A 19,641-nucleotide genomic window follows, 5' to 3' on the forward strand; every position below is an offset into this window, starting at 1 on the left:
AATTGGAGTGGCAATCATTAGAACAAAAGCGTTTTTCGTTGCAACGGGATCTTCTCATGAAATTTCAATCACCAGTTTTCGCCTCCGATTGCGAAAACATTCTGTTTGCACCCACCTACATAGGGAGAAATGATCATCACGATAAAATAAGAGAAATCAGGGCTCGCACAGAAAAATTTAAGTGCTCGTTTTTCCCGCATGCCGTTCGAGAGCTGAATAGTAGAGAGACAGCTTGAAGGTGGTTCATTGAACCCTCTGCCAGGCACTTTATTGTGAATAGCAGAGTAATCACGTAGATGTAGATAAATCCCTCGTTCACTCACAACCTGGTGCTTGGACTGTCACAGACTGACTACTAAGTCGAATTGTTCTCAAGTAACACACAAGCACACTATAAGCAAACGTAAGGACATCATACCAAGCTCTATGTAGGCAGAATGGTACTAACAAGTGCCAGTGAGGAAACTTTTCCAAATACGATGTCTCGTAAACGGCTCGCACTAGAATCCTGCAAGAAACATCTCTGACATTCAAATTTACCCTATTTTTAATTTGTTAATGTCAGTAGGCATTGTTCCACTTGGCAAAGTGTATGTTTGCACAAAAAATACACTTTCTAACTATTATTACAATCTGTTGATTGGCTGACAATACGAGCCCCTGGCTACTAATCAATTCTGTGAAAACCGCACATTAATAGCACTTTTCATTTCCGCAATATTTGCGGTACAAGTTTTAGATGATTCACTTTGTATCTAAAAAATTAAATAAGACATGTACATTTTTAATAAACGTTGTCGTATTACAGTTATTCCCGATGTTATAACCATTACTGTCGCTAATGCCACCTACTGGCAAAACTGTTTACCCTATACCATGTCTAAGTGCCTATGTCAGTTTGGGCCGCTGTTGGTATTACGGAACGGAGTAGGAAGCTTCAAGATACTCTGTATTGATTTTAATAGCCATGTGTATCAGTTTTATTGCGATATTGCGATGAATACCTTTTAATAACTTATATGGTATGTTTCATACCTCAGAATAGATGATGCGTTTCTCCCGAAACGCGTCGTGAGTAGATAAATAAAAAACAAGCTGGCAATCAAGACAAGTATATTACCATTACCATTTAGTCGAATAACTTTTCTTCTTATTGCGGATTAGACTGTTTGTGCGTATATACTGCCGGAAAATGAAAAACGTACTATAAAACTGGCCGGAAAATATTTTCATAATTTCGTGGGACGTAATCCGAAAAGTTAAAAGTAGGAACTGTAATCACCCGAAATGAGCCCGAATACGAGAAAAAATTGCTCAAGTGGAAGCTAGCCTGTACGATAGTCACAGAATTTCGTAACGCTATGTTGCTGTGCAAGTGGGACATAAAACATCGTCATGTCGGAACACTGTCAAAAAGGATCTGCAGCTGCATCCTTGCAAACTTTTTATTGTTGAAGGGTTAAATTTTTCAGACCAACCTACACATATTCGTGTCTGCGTATGGGTTCAAAAGAAATTGTAGATATTTGAACGGAATGAAATAAATGAGCTCTGTCTACCATCAGGTTAAATTAACCTCATCGGATAATCGCCTCGGGCATGGATGTGTGTGATGTCCTTCGGTTAGTTAGGTTTAACTAGTTCTAAGTTCTAGGGGACTAATGACCTCAGCAGTTGAGTCCCATAGTGCTCAGAGCCATTTTTTTCGGATAATCTTCTACTGCCTGGACTGCGGAGGGGTCTGACCTCTTACCACAGGGGACTCAACTGCAGAGATAAAAGAGTAGATCTTCTATCGAAGGAATCAGGGGAAGACTGCAGACCAGTAACAGATTGACAACTGGAGTTAAATCTGGTATATTCTTAATGAAACACAGAAACTGGAGACAGTCTCGTTATATAAAATGAGAATTTGCCAGCCTACAATTGTGAACTACACAGCGATCTGCAGGCAAGCGAAACGTTCATAAAAAGACACAAAAACATTTTAGAAATAATTATTACATTACATTACATTAATACTTTTTGCACAGATCACCACTACGAATTTGGTAATAGTGTGGAACGTGTCAGCTTAACGTAAGCTTTCTTTACACAATAAGTCTTTTTCCTACTTCATATCTAAAAATTCATCTGTTGAGTAAAAGGAGTTGTCATTCAGAAACTTTTTTAATTTGTTTTTAAATGCTGATTGGCTATATGTAGGGCTTTTAATGCTATTTGGTAGAAGACCAAATATTTTTGAGGCAGTATAATTCACCCCTTTCTATGCCAAAGTCAGATTTAATCCAGAATTTTGAAGATTATCGTTTCTTCTAGTGTTGTAGCTACGCAGGTTGCTATTATTTATGAACTGAGATAGGGTATTAAAACAAACTGGATAAGTGAATATATGTATTGCGAAGGCACTACGAATATCCCGCTTTTCTTGAATAAATGTCTGCAAGGTGATCTTAGGCGGGCTCCAGCTGTTATTCTGATTACACACTTCTGTGCAATGAATACTTTTCCCCTTAATGATGAATTACACAAAGATATGATGCCATATGAAAGCAGCGAATGAAAACAGGAATAGTGGGCTAATTTACTATATGTTTAGCACCAAAATTGGTAATAATACTAATAGCGTAAGTAGCTGAACGTAAGCGTTTCGGCAGATCATCAGTGTGTTTCTCCCAATACAATTTCTCATAAATGCATATACTCGGAAATTTTGAACATTCTGCCTTAGCAACAGACTTCTTTTCAAAGTCCATATTTATCAATGGTACTATGCCGTGTACTGTACAGAGTTGTAATACTGTGCTTTCTCAAAATTTAGTGAGACATTTGCAGCGACCCTTAATAATTTTCTGAAAGACGTTATTTACAATTTCCTCCGCTAATTCTTGCAAGTAATAACTTGTCATGTTCCTAGACAGAATATTGGTCAGAAAATCAGAGAAGAATCTTGAGAATTTAGAATCAAGAACGAAAGTAATGAGTCATTAGTACTCACGAACTGCGAGCATACAGACAGGGGTAGCATGACAAAGATCATTGCTCTAATATTAAAGGTAGCGTGACGCTAATTTCTCGCGCTGCCAAGCCCGTATTTGCTGCTTAATCACGGGTGGATTTGCTACGACCATTATACCAAGAATGAACGCGAATGTGCATCATTGGTTCCAAGTTGGTCGAAAGTATCACCTTTATCGCGAAGAAGGCGGCAAGTACCGCAATAGTGCTAATCACTGACTGATACGTATCAGAAACTACAACGAACTGAGACCGAGAAAGCATCTCCCAGTAGTTTCATTTCATTGGACGCCGCACATCAGCATGTAGGCAATTCCACTGGACGAGGCAATGCAGACGAATGCTGTGGCTTTCTCCTGAGGTCAGTTCAAAAATGGTTCAAATGGCTCTAAGCACTACGGGACTTAACATCTGAGGTCATCAGTCCCCTAGACTTAGAACTACTTAAATCTAATTAACCTATCGACATCACACACATCCATGCCCCTGGGCAGGATGCGAACCTGAGATCGTAGAGGTCGCGCGGTTCCAGACTGAAGCGCCTAGAACCGCTCGGCCACAGCGGCTTCGAAGATATGCAACACTTCCTATGCTTCACACGTAATGCTTGGGCCTACAATGCTGTTAATGTCACGTGACGCGGTTTCAGCCAATCCTGAACTGCGCACTGCGCAAACACAGGGGAAAGGATGGCTCTAGTTTCCTTATACAGAGCTTTAGGCCTGCCAGACCCAGCGCGACCGCTGTCACCGTCAGACGGAAACTTGCAGTTCTGTTGCCTTGACGCCTGTGGGGCGGTATCAATACATCGTCCCACAGATACTATACTGATGTCTGACCAGTGCATAGACTCAGCAGTGAGAGATGCTGATATAAGGATGCCAGGTACTGAAAAGTAATTAACATTCCCCAAAACCAACAAGGCACCATATCTGATGGAATTCCAGTTAGATTTTACGTTTAATACTCTGGAGACTGTCCCTTTCCTATGTATGATTTATCAAGATTCTTTTGCTTAGCAATTAAACCTCAGTGACTGGAAAACAGCATAGTTTCCTCCTATTAAAACAGTGAATTCAGAAGATTGCACATACTGAAGTAAACGCCAATATCATTGATGTCCATCTGTTGCAGGATCAGAGACCACACTAAAAGTTCAAATATTCGTCGCTTCTGTAGTAACGTTAGCTCATCGAAAAGAATCAGCAGGGATACTTGAAGAATAGGTCGTCTGAAACACAGCTTGCTTCATTCGTATACGATATATTGCGATCAGTAGATGCAGTTGAGCAGGTAGACTGTGTCTTCCTAGTTTTCCTAAGTTTCCAAGTAGACTGTGTCTTCCCAGTTTACCTAAGGGAAGTTGACATTGTATCACATCTATGAACAGTACAAGTGGTCTAATTACGTAAACTCCTATCTGATAAAGAATCGACAAATGTCAAATCTTATAAATGTGTTGCAATGAACTTTTGCCAGAAATAATCAGAAAATGTATAACTGTATCCTAAAAAGTTGTTGTGTGAGATTGTACATTGTACAGTACAGTGAACATTGCTTCCCGTGTAATGCCACCGTGTTTGAGCTGGAGTTTCAACACAGAAAGCTAACAGTATAAAAATGCTTCATAATACTACCGATCGAATTTTGGAAGAATAAATGTTCAAAATGCTTCTGTAAAAATGCCCTGTAAATTTACGTATGATCTAAATGTCTTCTGACTTGTGTTAAACTGGCCCTACCAAATTTTCATGACTTACCTCAGGCAAGGGAAACTCGACACTGCTCGAAAGTGACGAAATTAAAAATACTCCGCAGCAGAAAGCCAGCTAAAGGAAAGAAGGCCTTGCCCAAGTGCAACGATAGGACATGGAGCTACGTTAAGCATGCCACGTTTTACTTTCAGATGACTGTGTTCCATTCAGCGCAATGCAGCGACACTCATTTGCAAAACAATTTTCGGGTGGAGGCGGTGTTAGAAGCGCGATTTATTAAGTGCCTTAAAGAGACTAGTATTCAAAAATTATATAGAAACCCATATTTCTTAACACTTGCGATCATCTTCACAAAAATCACTTATACAAATATTACTCTGCCATGAGCTTAGACGTTGAAATGGTAGAGAAGTAGTAAATTTATATCTTCTGGGTGCAAGCCGTGTGAACAGAGTTTTGCTTAGTAACGTTTCGACAATCGAACCACTAAAGCTTTGCCTTCTTCAAACAAATAAATTAAACGCTAGTAAGCAATATAGCGACAGCATTACTTGGCAATCTTCACACTTCTCATATCAATCTTTACTAAATCATATTTCCAAATTTCAACATCTTTTGCATTTGCATCTCTGTTGTTTGGACAACCATGCCTCCATCCTTGCTACCCTCCCTGTTTTCCTTTCCCTGTTGCTTCATAACCAGGGTTGTGAGTAACTGAATCCACTTTCCCTTCTTCCCTTTCTTTCCCCTCTCTCCTCCCTAATGAAAGAACTAAGTTCCGAAAGCTAGGAACGTAAATTTTCTGTTGTGTTTTCTGTATCTATCGGCTGTACTGAGCTAAGTACTGGCCAGCCCCTCTATCTCTTTGTTCGTATTTGTTTCACATCTTTATATGAGATTTTCCATTAATCATATAATAATTGTGTTGTTACAGCGTTTGGAGATTTTCTCAAGCAGGTATGAACTGAGACTGGACGAATTCGGAGGCACGCTCCGTGCAGGGTGACAAATGACACTGTAATAGTGATGCTCAAGGAACTCAAATAGGGATCCTTGTAGAAAGAGTGGTGTAATTCTCTCGAATCCTTGTTGCCTACATTTGCAAAATTAGTATTCGAGGAAGAGTATGCGACGACTCAGCTGCCACCTTCGCATATCCAGCCATGAGCCTATGGTGATAAGGATTGGGACTCGTTCAAATGTGTGTGAAATCTTATGGGACTTAACTGCTAAGGTCATCAGTCCCTAAGCTTACACACTGCTTAACATAAATTATCCTAAGGACAAACACACACACCCATGCCCGAGGAAGGACTCGAATATCCGCCGGGACCAGCCGCACAGTCCATGATTAGGACTCGTATAGCAGCACACGGACAGGCAATTTCCCCTCGCTCAGTATGCGAAAGGGATATGGCAGAAAATCACTGATACCGGTACAAAGTACCCTCCACCGGACGCTGCACGGCGGCTACTGCAGCAAATATGTAGACGTATTGTCCCTGGGTCCATATGGTCGTATTAGGTTCTGGGACTGTCACAGCGTCCGCCGCACACGCCGCCATACGCGGTAACCGGTTACACGCAACTGCCTTCTGCGTCAGCGACAGCTGCCTATTGTCTCAGGCATAAATGAATCTTGTGGCATTTTCTTGAACACAATGGAAACGCACCCTTGTCCGCAAATTCCTTATACGTTACGGATTCATGAAACAATCAGCTTCGTCCACAACGCCCAACCTGCTTTGCTACTTAATGCTAAGAAAATATTAGTTTACATGGAAGTAAAAGTCGCAAAACTTCTAGTAATTATAAAAGCTACGTATTAAATGTGATGCACCTTAGATAAGATCACAAGGATAAAAAAACACATATCCGCAAAAAAGACCTTATGTTACAACTTCAGAACAGTTAGTACCTGTAATAAAGTAATATTAGTACATAGTAAATTACGACTTCGGTATTGCCTACCTGAAATTAGTCGTTTTGTATGAAATTGGACCCATGAATGAACAACAACGCCATCTACAGTTAATGAAATAAGAGGTTCTTGGCAAACTTTCATAGCGCAGTGAAAACTGTAAAACGGGCCTTAAACGTAAATTAAAGGAAATTAAATTTCAACCAAGGTTTTAAACCGTTCTAAAACCACTTTATCTGCGTAAATTCAAATGTAACTGCACATGGTAAGTTGTAAGATCTGAAGACAAACAGATGGCTCATAGCGATGTGCTGTCTCGAAGCATTACTTGGTGCAGCACGTGTCTTGAAATTCTCTGCAAGTCATACTTATCTTGTCTGATTGAAAAATTGCACAAAAAATAGGAATGTACACACATCAAAAAAAGTTTTGCCTCACCTCGGCTCCGAGAGTTCCGGAACCTGTTCAGAAAATTGGAATATAGATCAACATAAACATCATTTCCGCCCTTTTTATTGCTCATGAAAACCACACATTGCATGTTGTATCACCATACAGCGAGAGCTACAGAGGTATTGGTCCAGATTGCTGTACACAACGGTACCTCTAATATCCAGCAGCATGTCCTCTTGCAACGATACATGTCTGTATTCGTCGTGGCATACTGTCCACAAGTTCATCAAGGCACTATTGAGCCAGATTGTCCCACTCCTCAACGGCAATTCGCCGTAGATTCCTCAGAGTGATTGGTGGATCACGTCGTCCATAGAAAGCGCTTTTCAATCTATCCCAGGCACGTTCGATAAGGATCATGTCTGGAGAACATGCTGGCCACTCTAGTCGAGCGATGTCGTTGTCCTGATGGAAGTCATTCACAAGATGTGCACGGTGGGGGCGCGAATTGTCGTCTATGAATGCCTCGCCAGTATGCTGCCGGTATGGTTCTACATCGGTCGGAGGATGGCATTCACGCATTGTACACCGTTACGGCGACTTCCATGACCACCATCGGCGTACATTGGCCTCACGTAATGCCACCTCAAAACAGCAGGGAAAATCCACCTTTCTGCACTCGCTGGACAAGGCGTTCGGTTTGACCAGGTTGCCTCCAAACACGTCTCCGACGATTGTTTGATTGAAGAGAACGTGATGTCAGTCCTGAGCGGTCCATGCGGCATGTTGTTGGGCCCATCTGTACCGCGCTGCATGGTGTCGTGGTTGCAAAGATGGACCTCGGGAGAGAAGTTACGCATCATGCAGCCTATTGTTCTCAGTTTGAGTCGTAACACGACGTCCTGTGGCTGCATGAAAAGCATTATTCAACATTGTGGCGTTGCTGTCGGGGTTCCTCAGAGCCATAATCCGTAGGTAGCGGTCAACCACTGCAGTAGTAGCCCTAGGGCGGACTGAGCGAGGCATGTCATCGACAGTTCCTGTCTCTCTGTATCTCCTCCATGTCCGATCAACATCGCTTTGTTTCACTCCGAGACGCCTGGACACTTCCCTTGTTGAGAGCCCTTCCTGGCACAAAGTAACTATGCTGGGGCGATCAAACCGCGATATTGACCGTCTAGGCTAGGCACAACAGCCGTGCATCTCCTTGCTGGTGGAATGACTGGAACTGATCGGCTGTCGGACCCCCCCCCCCCCCCCCCCACGCCCCGCCCTCCTCCGTGTTGCACTGAAATGAACAGAGATAGGTGAGCATATGTGCGTATGAGCATAAAACATCGTACGATTGAAAAATAGCTTCGAGCGGGATATAATTCTCGAGGCATTTTAAATTAACTTCAATTGTTATTCAGGAAGCAGACACGAGCCTTCTCACGGTCCGCACGGCTACCCACGACGGAGGTTCGAATCCTCCTTCGGGTGTGGGTGGAAGTTAGTTTGAGTTAGATTAAGTAGTGCTTAAGCTTAGGGACCGATGACCTCAGCAGTTTGGTCCCATAAGACCTTAACTCGAATTGCCAAAAATTTGCAGACACGAAAATTCATAAATTGCATATACAAATTCACTCTAATGCGCCACATGGGTAGACAATTCCACCCATACACAAGGAACAGAAAATTAATCTCATATGCTTTACAATCCCCGTAATAATACATAGAGAGTGACCTTTATCTGCGGATGATTCACTGAAAAATAGGTACCGAATCTATCGTATTCAAACAATGGCGCAAACTGAACAAAGACATAATCTTGCTCAAATGGATACATAAAAAACGTGGATACTGACAAACATTTCTCCCACCAGCAAAGGAGAAATCATGCAATAAGGCGTTATGCCAATGCAGTGCAAGCGAGCAACGATCTCACAAATAACCCGACGCTGCAATTTAGTAGAGCCCACGTCAAGTAATTCAATGGCAGTTATGGTGATAGCAGTTCCGCCGAAGGCACAGCGTATTCTACGAATTTGGCTCGCACCTACCTCGAACGTGCGCACACGAATGAATGGGAACTTACCATGAAAATAGTAAAATTTTAAAAACAATTTAAGGATAAAATACACTCCTGGAAATTGAAATAAGAACACCGTGAATTCATTGTCCCAGGAAGGGGAAACTTTATTGACACATTCCTGGGGTCAAATACATCACATGATCACACTGACAGAACCACAGGCACATAGACACAGGCAACAGAGCATGCACAATTTCGGCACTAGTACAGTGTATATCCACCTTTCGCAGCAATGCAGGCTGCTATTCTCCCATGGAGACGATCGTAGAGATGCTGGATGTAGTCCTGTGGAACGGCTTGCCATGCCATTTCCATCTGGCGCCTCAGTTGGACCAGCGTTCGTGCTGGACGTGCAGACCGCGTGAGATGACGCTTCATCCAGTCCCAAACATGCTCAATGGGGGACAGATCCGGAGATCTTGCTGGCCAGGTTAGTTGACTTACACCTCCTAGAGCACGTTGGGTGGCACGGGATACATGCGGACGTGCATTGACCTGTTGGAACAGCAAGTTCCCTTACCGGTCTAGGAATGGTAGAACGATGGGTTCGATGACGGTTTGGATGTACCGTGCACTATTCAGTGTCCCCTCGACGATCACCAGTGGTGTACGGCCAGTGTAGGAGATCGCTCCCCACACCATGATGCCGGGTATTGGCCCTGTGTGCCTCGGTCGTATGCAGTCCTGATTGTGGCGCTCACCTGCACGGCGCCAAACACGCATACAACCATCATTGGCACCAAGGCAGAAGCGACTTTCATCGCTGAAGACGACACGTCTCTATTCGTCCCTCCATTCACGCCTGTCGCGACACCACTGGAGGCAGGCTGCACGATGTTGGGGCGTGAGCGGAAGACGGCCTAACGGTGTGCGGGACCGTAACCCAGCTTCATGGAGACGGTTGCGAATGGTCCTCGCCGATACCCCAGGAGCAACAGTGTCCCTAATTTGCTGGGAAGTGGCGGTGCGGTCCCCTACGGCACTGCGTAGGATCCTACGGTCTTGGTGTGCATCCGTGCGTCGCTGCGGTCCAGTCCTAGGTCGACGGGCACGTGCACCTTCCGCCGACCACTGGCGACAACATCGATGTACTGTGGAGACCTCACGCCCCACGTGTTGAGCAATTCGGCGGTACGTCCACCCGGCCTCCCGCATGCCCACTATACGCCCTCGCTCAAAGTCCGTCAACTGCTCATACGGTTCACGTCAACGCTGTCGCGGCATGCTACCAGTGTTAAAGACTGCGATGGAACTCCGTATGCCACGGCAAACTGGCTGACACTGACGGCGGCGGTGCACAAATGCTGCGCAGCTAGCGCCATTCGACGGCCAACACCGCGGTTCCTGGTGTGTCCGCTGTGCCGTGCGTGTGATCATTGCTTGTACAGCCCTCTCGCAGTGTCCGGAGCAAGTATGGTGGGTCTGACACACCGGTGTCAATGTGTTCTTTTTTCCATTTCCAGGAGTGTAATTAAGTAAAAATTTGAAATAAATTCCTGTTGTTATCCAATAATAAGCATGAAATTTCACTAACATGCTGGGACGTGTCCTCCAAGGGACCATCCGGTAATACACTACTGTGCATTATCAAAATCAGAACCAAATATCCTCCACACATCTTCTCAAATCCCAGCGATATTATTAAATCAGTGGCAACATAACTTGAACTATAACTTATACTCACGGATGATTTAATGAAGAACCGATATTGAGCCTTGCACAGTGAACAAAGTCTCGATCGGAACAACAGGTCTATCCTTTGGTCACAATGCAACACATCTGCCGAGGTGAATAACCACGTAATCGAATATTACGCCAATGCACTCTTAGCAAGCAACGCTCTCATCTTTAATTCCTGAATATTACAGCTCAGAAGCAGCCGTCTCTGCAAAACGCGAGACAGTACTGTCTAAACTTAACAAATAGAACCGTTAGCTGCAAGTGGTGTCCATTCGAAGAAACAGCGAACATCTCGGCTCCAGGGTCAGCGGAAGAGTAGCTTTGTGTGGTACGCATGGCCAAGCGAAATCAAACTTTTAACTGATCCGTTACATGATTGGTCAGTAGGGCTCTGCGCTCAAAATACACAGTGCAGACGTGCGTTTACTATGCAGCCGAAGATGTAATTTCCACAGAGGGCGGGAACATTGCATAGAGTCTTTGCACCATACTAGCGACGTACCATTCGTTTAGTGATATCTAACATGATGGACGTTTCTAGCAAATGTCTTTTAACTCTTATTGCAGGTTCTTCGGCTGTATTAATTTGACGTAGCATGTCCTTTGCTATATCTGTATTGTGATACAAATGAGGCGCATAAAACGATGTTTGAGTTGAACAATCACAAGTCACTACGCATCATTCCAGCTTAAGTTCTGACATTGCTGATTTCGTATTTTCACGCTGTACTGATGCTAGGCTGATGCTCTGTCATCAGTGTAGAAGTTACCGATGCTGATTTCTTAAGCGAAGGTTTTGGCAGGGGAGCCCTTTATTTCTGATCGACTCAGTCTTTTGCAGACGGATTTAAAGTTTATGTGAATACTTTTTATATGTTCAGAAGACGTAAATGCTGTAGTCCGGGAAGATTAGTCATACAGGTACTTTACATCTGAAGTTAAACGGATTTGAATAAAACCAATAATCTCCATATATACGAGGGTTGGAATTTTAACAGTGGCAAGTGTTTCAAAGTTTTAGTGACCTTCAAAGTAGTCACCAGCATTGTGTATAGCCCGTTGGCAGCAATGTGTAAGTCGTGCCAGTTGTGTTGACAGTTCGAGCGGCGCGGTCTACTGTCCGACGAATTTGTAGCAGTTCTGAAGCGAATGCCGTGAAGTGTTTCCTTCAGTTTAGAAATCAAGTTGAACTCACGAGGGTTTAAGTCAGGGGAGTGCAGTAGGCGGTTAGCACTTAGCAGCCCCATCAGTCAAACAAATCAGTAACAGCTTGCACAGTACGTGCTTGATCATTGTCCTGCAAAATGATGGTCAGGTTATTCAGAAAGTGTCATCACTTCTGTCTGTAAGCAGGTCGTAGGTTGTGTTCCAAAAATGAACAGCATACGGGCAGAAGTAGTGACAATTTCTGCAGGGCCTGACCATCATTTTGCATGACAATGCTCAAGCACGTACAGTGTAAGCTGTTACTGATTTGTTTGACTGATGGGACTGCTAAGTGCTATACCACCAACTGCACTCCCCTGACATAAGACTAAACTGAAGGAAACACTACACGGCATTCGCTTCAAAACTGCTACAAATTCGTCGGGTAATAGACCGCGCCGCTCGAACTGTCAATACAACTGGAACTGCTAAGAGTATCCTACGACTTCCACATTGCTGCCAATGGGCTATACACAATGCTGGTGACTACTCTGAAGATCGGCAAAACTTTGAAACACGTATCTATTTTGCACGAGCTGTAAGTAAATAGTTGCCACTATTAAAGTTCCAACCCTCGTAAAAGATAATGTTCCAACTGATTGACTCACCCAAGGACTCATCATCGCCCAGCCCAAACCACTAAGGACAGAAACCTGAAATTTGCAAAGAGTTTAATTTATACTGTAGGTGACGTTTAAGAAGGGATTTTTTCGAAATTTCTCCACTAAGGTGGTGAAATAGGGGATGAAAGGTTTTTTTGGAAACACGTTGCTATTAAGGTAATTTTGTAGCTAGACGGAGGAAAATCGGTATTTGGTTTCTCGGTCAGAAATAAATAAATACGTGCTTCAGAATTTGTTGAAATTTAACCCCCATGGGAGTAAAACAGGGGGTGAACTTCTCGTTGAAAATAAATTATTGTTAAAGGAGTACTTAAGTATTTTAAACCTAGATCTTTGACAACTGGTGTTGGACTTCTCGGTTAGTACTAAAAAAATAAGTGTTTCAGTGTTTTTGAAAATTCAACTTCTAAGGGGGTACTTTATGATAATTTTCATTGTGAATCCTAAATCTGTCAAAATTTGAATTTGGCTTCTTGATTAGTAATAGAAAACACGCGTTTCACTGTTTTTTGAAATTGAATCCCTAGGGGGGGGGGGGGGGGGGTGGCGAGGGTGAAATAAGGGATGAAAATTTTATAGAAATATTTCATTGTGCAAGCATTTTTGAAGATAAATCCATGAAATTTTGTATTTGGCTTCTCTATTAGAAAAAATGCACTTCTCACTGTTTTTGAATACTGAACCCTTAGAAGGTGAAATTAGAGAGTGAAGTGTTTTATGAACATATTTCATTTTGAAAGGACTTTTAGAGCTAAATCTATGACAATTGGTATTTGTTTTCTCAGTCACAAATGAAAAAAAATATGTGTTTGACTGTTTTTGGAAATTCAACTCATAAGGGCGTGGAATAGGGCCAAACTGATTCACTGATTCATCATCGACCAGTTCAAACCGCTAAGGATGGAAACTTGAAATCTGGAAACGGCACGATCTTACACTGTAGGCATCGCTTAAGAAGGAATTGTTTGAAATTATACTCCTAAGCGGGAGAAATAGGAGATGAAAGGCTTTTGGAAGATATGTCGCCATTAAGGCAATTTTGAAGCCAGAATTACGAAAGTTCGTATTTGGTTTCTCTGTCACAAACTAAAAAATATGTGTTTCAGCATTTTTGGAAATTCAACCACTGAGGGGGTAAAGTAGAGGATGAAAATTTTTAAGAAAATATTTTGTTATGTTAAAAACTTTTTAAAGATAACTCTGTGAAAAGTGGTGTTTCACTTCTTGGGTAGATAAAAGAAATGTGTGTTAAACAGTGAAGTTTCTATGGAAATACCACCACAAGAACGCAAGAGGCATGTTTAATAATAAAAAAAAAACGTGACTCCAAATACTAGAATCGCATTTTGATCACGAGCACATTCGGCAAAGATCATGCTTTCATGACCTTATTTAGCGCCAAGAGTTTAGAAGGTGTTACAATTTTTGTACAATATGAAAATTCAATTAAAGAAAAAAGAAGAGAAAGTGTGCAGAACACAGAATTTACGAGAACGAAGCAGCGGGCGATAAGCAAATAAAATATATTAGACAAATAATATTTTGAATAAACGCATGTATTTGTACCTTTTGATTTACAGAAGTTTATGTCATAGTCCATATTTTTTGATACCATTGTAACTTTTTCGAAGCCTTTCTTTGGCACGTGTATCTTTGCTTTTGGAAGCTGAGTAGAGTCGGCATGTTTGTAAGAAAGTGTGAGAAAGGAACTACGTAATCAGGGCTAGCTGATTTTCGGATGTGTACAGTTGTTGGATAGTACAGAAGTAAGTTTGATTTCACTGTTATTATGATGCAAGTGGTCTGTATCGTCTTTATCAAAAGTATACGAAGCGATTTTTCTTGGATTGAGTAAACAGCCAAAACGGAACCTTGCGTTCCTTTTGAGCAGCTGATAACACCCAGACCGTTATTGGCAGCATGTCAAGCATGTCATTAGAAGAAATTATCTTCGAGACAACGCTGCCGAATTAAGATCAGTAATCATTTATTGAATGTACTTTATTCCAATCTAATTCAAAGTGCGAAATAGATGTTGTTCGCTCTAAAACGATTTCATTGTCTATCTATCCTAAATAATGTAACTGTGGGAACTGGATACATTTCGACATACAGCGCACGTTCCCCAGTCGAGAAAAAGACTTCAACCTGAAAAGAAAACTCTGGAATCAGCCTCAGCCACTTCTCCACGATTCAGTTTTGAGGGGTGTTAGTCCAGCAATGTGCGCTGGATTTCGTCTGTAAAGTTTGGAAACTGGGGAACAGGAACTACAATTGAGAGAGCAGATCGTAATCCCCACCCCCTCCCCCTCCCCCTCCCCCATGGATAGATGTGCGCTGAATGTGTGAGGATTATTTATCGATTTACGGAACGTCCTTCCTCACTGCAACAACCAGGTAAAAGACGTTGAACTAGAAACTCAACACACAAAGACAGCGTAAACCAAGCGTAAGTTCGAAGATGCAAAGTGAGTTCTCGAAACACGTTGAGGAAGAATAGTGAAACATGGAAAGTGACTCGCCAATACACATGCCGCATTTGAAGCCTGGACAATATTTATAATGGAGTAAATAATAATTTCGTGTGGTTTTGGAGCAAGTCTTTCAATTGGAAGCCATCTTTGCGATTTGTGTGTTCATAATCTAAACCAATAGTCGTACTAGGAAAAGGAGGGCTCCAGTTCAACTCATAACCGAACCACGCGCCGTTTCTGGACAATACTCACATTATTGAAAAGTGAACGTTAGATTAAGTACAGACTGAAATGCTATGTGGTCCAACTGGGAATCGGTCCCGCGATGTTTCGGTTTCCAAGCATGCGCTTTACCACTAGACCTCTGTTCCCTACAACTACGAAGTGAAAATGCGAGAACGGCTTGATAAGTCTGGCAAATTTCCATGAAAGAATGGGACATTTTTGTTGCGTCTTCGTGGTTGGCAGGCTTGATTCAAATGGTTCAAATGGCTCCGAGTACTATGGGACTTAACTTCTAAGGCCATCAGTCCCCTAGAACTTAGAACTACTTAAACCTAACTAACCTAAGGACATCACACACATCCATGCCCGAGGCAGGATTCGAACCTTCGACCGTAGCGGTCGCTCGGTTCCAGACTGTAGCGCCTAGAAAAGCACAGCCACCCGGGCCGGCGCAAGCTTGATTCTTCCAAAGATTTTCTACAATGTACAGCGTGCAGTTCATTGTTGACAGTCGATTGAAATTGGTCAGTGTGTCGACTGCGATTGAAAATGAAGAAAACTAGGTTTCGTGCTGTTTATTTCAATGGTTGGACTGCCGCACAAATCAAAACCGAGTTGGATGAATTTCACGCATATTCTGGAGCCACCGAAGACGATTTACTTATGGATTAATGAATTTAAACGCGGTCAGAGAAGCTCCGAAGACGAAGCACGCTCCGGCCGTCCATTGAGGTCACCAAAAAGGAAACCACTGATATATCCATGATATGGTAATGCAACACCGCCAAATAAAACTTCGTGAGATTGCTGAGATTGTAGGACCTCAACTGAGGGAGTGCATAATATCCTGTACGGAAAATTGGCTATAAGAATCGGTGTGCGGGGTGGGTGCCGCGATTCCTCACAGTCGTCCAACAGACCATCCGACACAACATTTCACACAATGTCTGGCAATGTTTCATCGCAAACTGCAAGAACTTTTGCGTCACTTTCTGACTTTGATGAAGCATGGATCCATCATTACATACCGCTGTTAAAACGGCAGTCAAAACAATGGACAAAGGCTACTGACAGTGCACCGAAGAAGGCTGATAATGTGATGGCCAACCGTTTTTTTTTTTTTTTGGATTCCCACGAAATAATCCTCATAGATTACTTGGAAAAGGCAGAACTATAACTGGGCTCTATAATGCTGCATTGTTGCGTCGTTTAAAACTCGTGTAGACTGAAAGAAAATCAACGTTTGCACGCAAAAAGATGGTGTTTCGCCAGGATGATGCATCGTCCGTCACACCAGCGATAATAAATGTGAAAGTGCATGAACTGGGCTTTGAACTGGTTCCTCGTCCACCCTTTTCATCATAGTTAGCCACAAGTGTCTTCTTCCTGTTTCCTAACTTGAAACTTCTGCTTGCTGGAAAGAAAACTTCATCAAGTGAGGAAGTGATTGTTGCAGTCAATGAATATTTCGCAGAGTTTGTCAGAATCTATTTTTCCGATGGGGTGAAAAAGCTGGAGGATCGCTGGACCAGGTATATATCCCTCAAAACAGACTGTCGAAAAACAGGAGTAGCTGTTCACGAAACATTTTTTCTTGCTTGTTTACCAGACTTATCAAACCATCCTCGCACATCATGTTCATCTTTGTTGCCAACTGCTTTACCCATCTTAGATTTATTGTTGCGTTTGTGAAATTTCCATTTTTACAGAAACTTATGTACTTTATAGCCATGTAAAATTTGTGCTTCATCACCGTGTACCTTGCCGCCTACACCATACTTGGAACGATGTAGTATATTGTCGAGTTGACGATTTTACCACAGTGTAGTAACGCTTCATAGAACAGTATTTTATACTTCCAAGAACTTTTCAACGTTCAATGTTAATAAAACCGTTTTCCTTTCACAAGGAGAGCGTAGATTGCAGTTTCGTTATCACCTTCGAGGTGGCTTAGGTGCATTACATTTGATCTAAAAACACGTGAATTACTACACTCCTGGAAATGGAAAAAAGAACACATTGACACCGGTGTGTCAGACCCACCATACTTGCTCCGGACACTGCGAGAGGGCTGTACAAGCAATGATCACACGCACGGCACAGCGGACACACCAGGAACCGCAGTGTTGGCCGTCGAATGGCGCTAGCTGCGCAGCATTTGTGCACCGCCGCCGTCAGTGTCAGCCAGTTTGCCGTGGCATACGGAGCTCCATCGCAGTCTTTAACACGGGTAGCATGCCGCGACAGCGTGGACGTGAACCGTATGTGCAGTTGACGGACTTTGAGCGAGGGCGTATAGTGGGCATGCGGGAGGCCGGGTGGACGTACCGTCGAATTGCTCAACACGTGGGGCGTGAGGTCCCCACAGTACATCGATGTTGTCGCCAGTGGTCGGCGGAAGGTGCACGTGCCCGTCGACCTGGGACCGGAACGCAGCGACGCACGGATGCACGCCAAGACCGTAGGATCCTACGCAGTACCGTAGGGGACCGCACCGCCACTTCCCAGCAAATTAGGGACACTGTTGCTCCTGGGGTATCGGCGAGGACCATTCGCAACCGTCTCCATGAAGCTGGGCTACGGTCCCGCACACCGTTAGGCCGTCTTCCGCTCACGCCCCAACATCGTGCAGTCCGCCTCCAGTGGTGTCGCGACAGGCGTGAATGGAGGGACGAATGGAGACGTGTCGTCTTCAGCGATGAGAGTCGCTTCTGCCTTGGTGCCAATGATGGTCGTATGCGTGTTTGGCGCCGTGCAGGTGAGCGCCACAATCAGGACTGCATACGACCGAGGCACACAGGGCCAACACCCGGCATCGTGGTGTGGGGAGCGATCTCCTACACTGGCCGTACACCACTGGTGATCGTCGAGGGGACACTGAATAGTGCACGGTACATCCAAACCGTCATCGAACCCATCGTTCTACCATTCCTAGACCGGTAAGGGAACTTACTGTTCCAACAGGACAATGCACGTCCGCATGTATCCCATGCCACCCAACGTTCTCTAGAAGGTGTAAGTTAACTACCCTGGCCAGCAAGATCTCCGGATCTGTCCCCCATTGAGCATGTTTGGGACTGGATGAAGCGTCGTCTCACGCGGTCTGCACGTCCACCACGAACGCTGGTCCAACTGAGGCGCCAGGTGGAAATGGCATGGCAAGCCGTTCCACAGGACTACATCCAGCATCTCTACGATCGTCTCCATGGGAGAATAGCAGCCTGCATTGCTGCGAAAGGTGGATATACACTGTACTAGTGCCGACATTGTGCATGCTCTGTTGCCTGTGTCTATGTGCCTGTGGTTCTGTCAGTGTGATCATGTGATGTATCTGACCCCAGGAATGTGTCAATAAAGTTTCCCCTTCCTGGGACAATGAATTCGTGGTGTTCTTATTTCAATTTCCAGGAGTGTATTACTATTCTATTGCACTTTTTGTCGAGAACGATTTGGACAAAGCAGCTATTCTAAGAATGTTCTTTATATTTGTTCTGAAATAATAATTAATATTTTAATTTCCGGGGCGTTATTAATTTGTATGTTCTACCTTGTAGTCAACTGTGTCAGTTGGACTGTTTCCATAGGATTCGAAGTTTACCTTAGCCGACGATGTAATTTAGTTAAGAGTGTGTTTTGTGTTTGCCAACGAATCATCGTCGACGATTCGCCACGGAGGCACTGATTGAGAACCATTAACCGAACCCAATACCCGTTTCTTAAGTATATTCCGAAGTATAAAGCTCGATTAACTATTCCGTGAGCTAGGTTTCGCACTTGAGACAATTTCATATTCCTTAGAGAACGCAACGTCCAGCTGGCTTAGCGACCGGTTACACTTCATGCCGTCTATCGCTAATACAGTATTTCGGAGCTAACTTAAATTTATTTTTGTCCACACAGCAGATAAAATTATCAGATAACTTTCTCCTTAACGTGTATTGCTTGTTCTGCTGCAAATTGAATTTTTCCATGTCTTTGCTCTCTTTGCCGTGTCAGAAATAGTAGTTTTACAATAGTTACAATTATTTGATAAAAAATTAAAAGTGTTTGTTTTTTATTTTTGCATGTACATCGCGGAGGTCTGCGAGCGCTGAAGGATGATCTTGGCACGGCGAGGGAATGTTGGATTCAATACTCACCTGGTCGGCTGTCGTCCATCGCAACATGAAATCTGAAGATGTATCACACCTGCTGTGGCGATTATGATCATACAATAAAAATAATTGAAATATACTGAATGTCATTACGTTGTAAAAAATTTCATTTTGGCCACGCTAGAGTCAACTTCTGTTTTATTACTTGATTGAAGTTT

This window comes from Schistocerca piceifrons, chromosome 4 (assembly GCF_021461385.2).
Source record: "Schistocerca piceifrons isolate TAMUIC-IGC-003096 chromosome 4, iqSchPice1.1, whole genome shotgun sequence".
NCBI lineage: Eukaryota > Metazoa > Arthropoda > Insecta > Orthoptera > Acrididae > Schistocerca > Schistocerca piceifrons.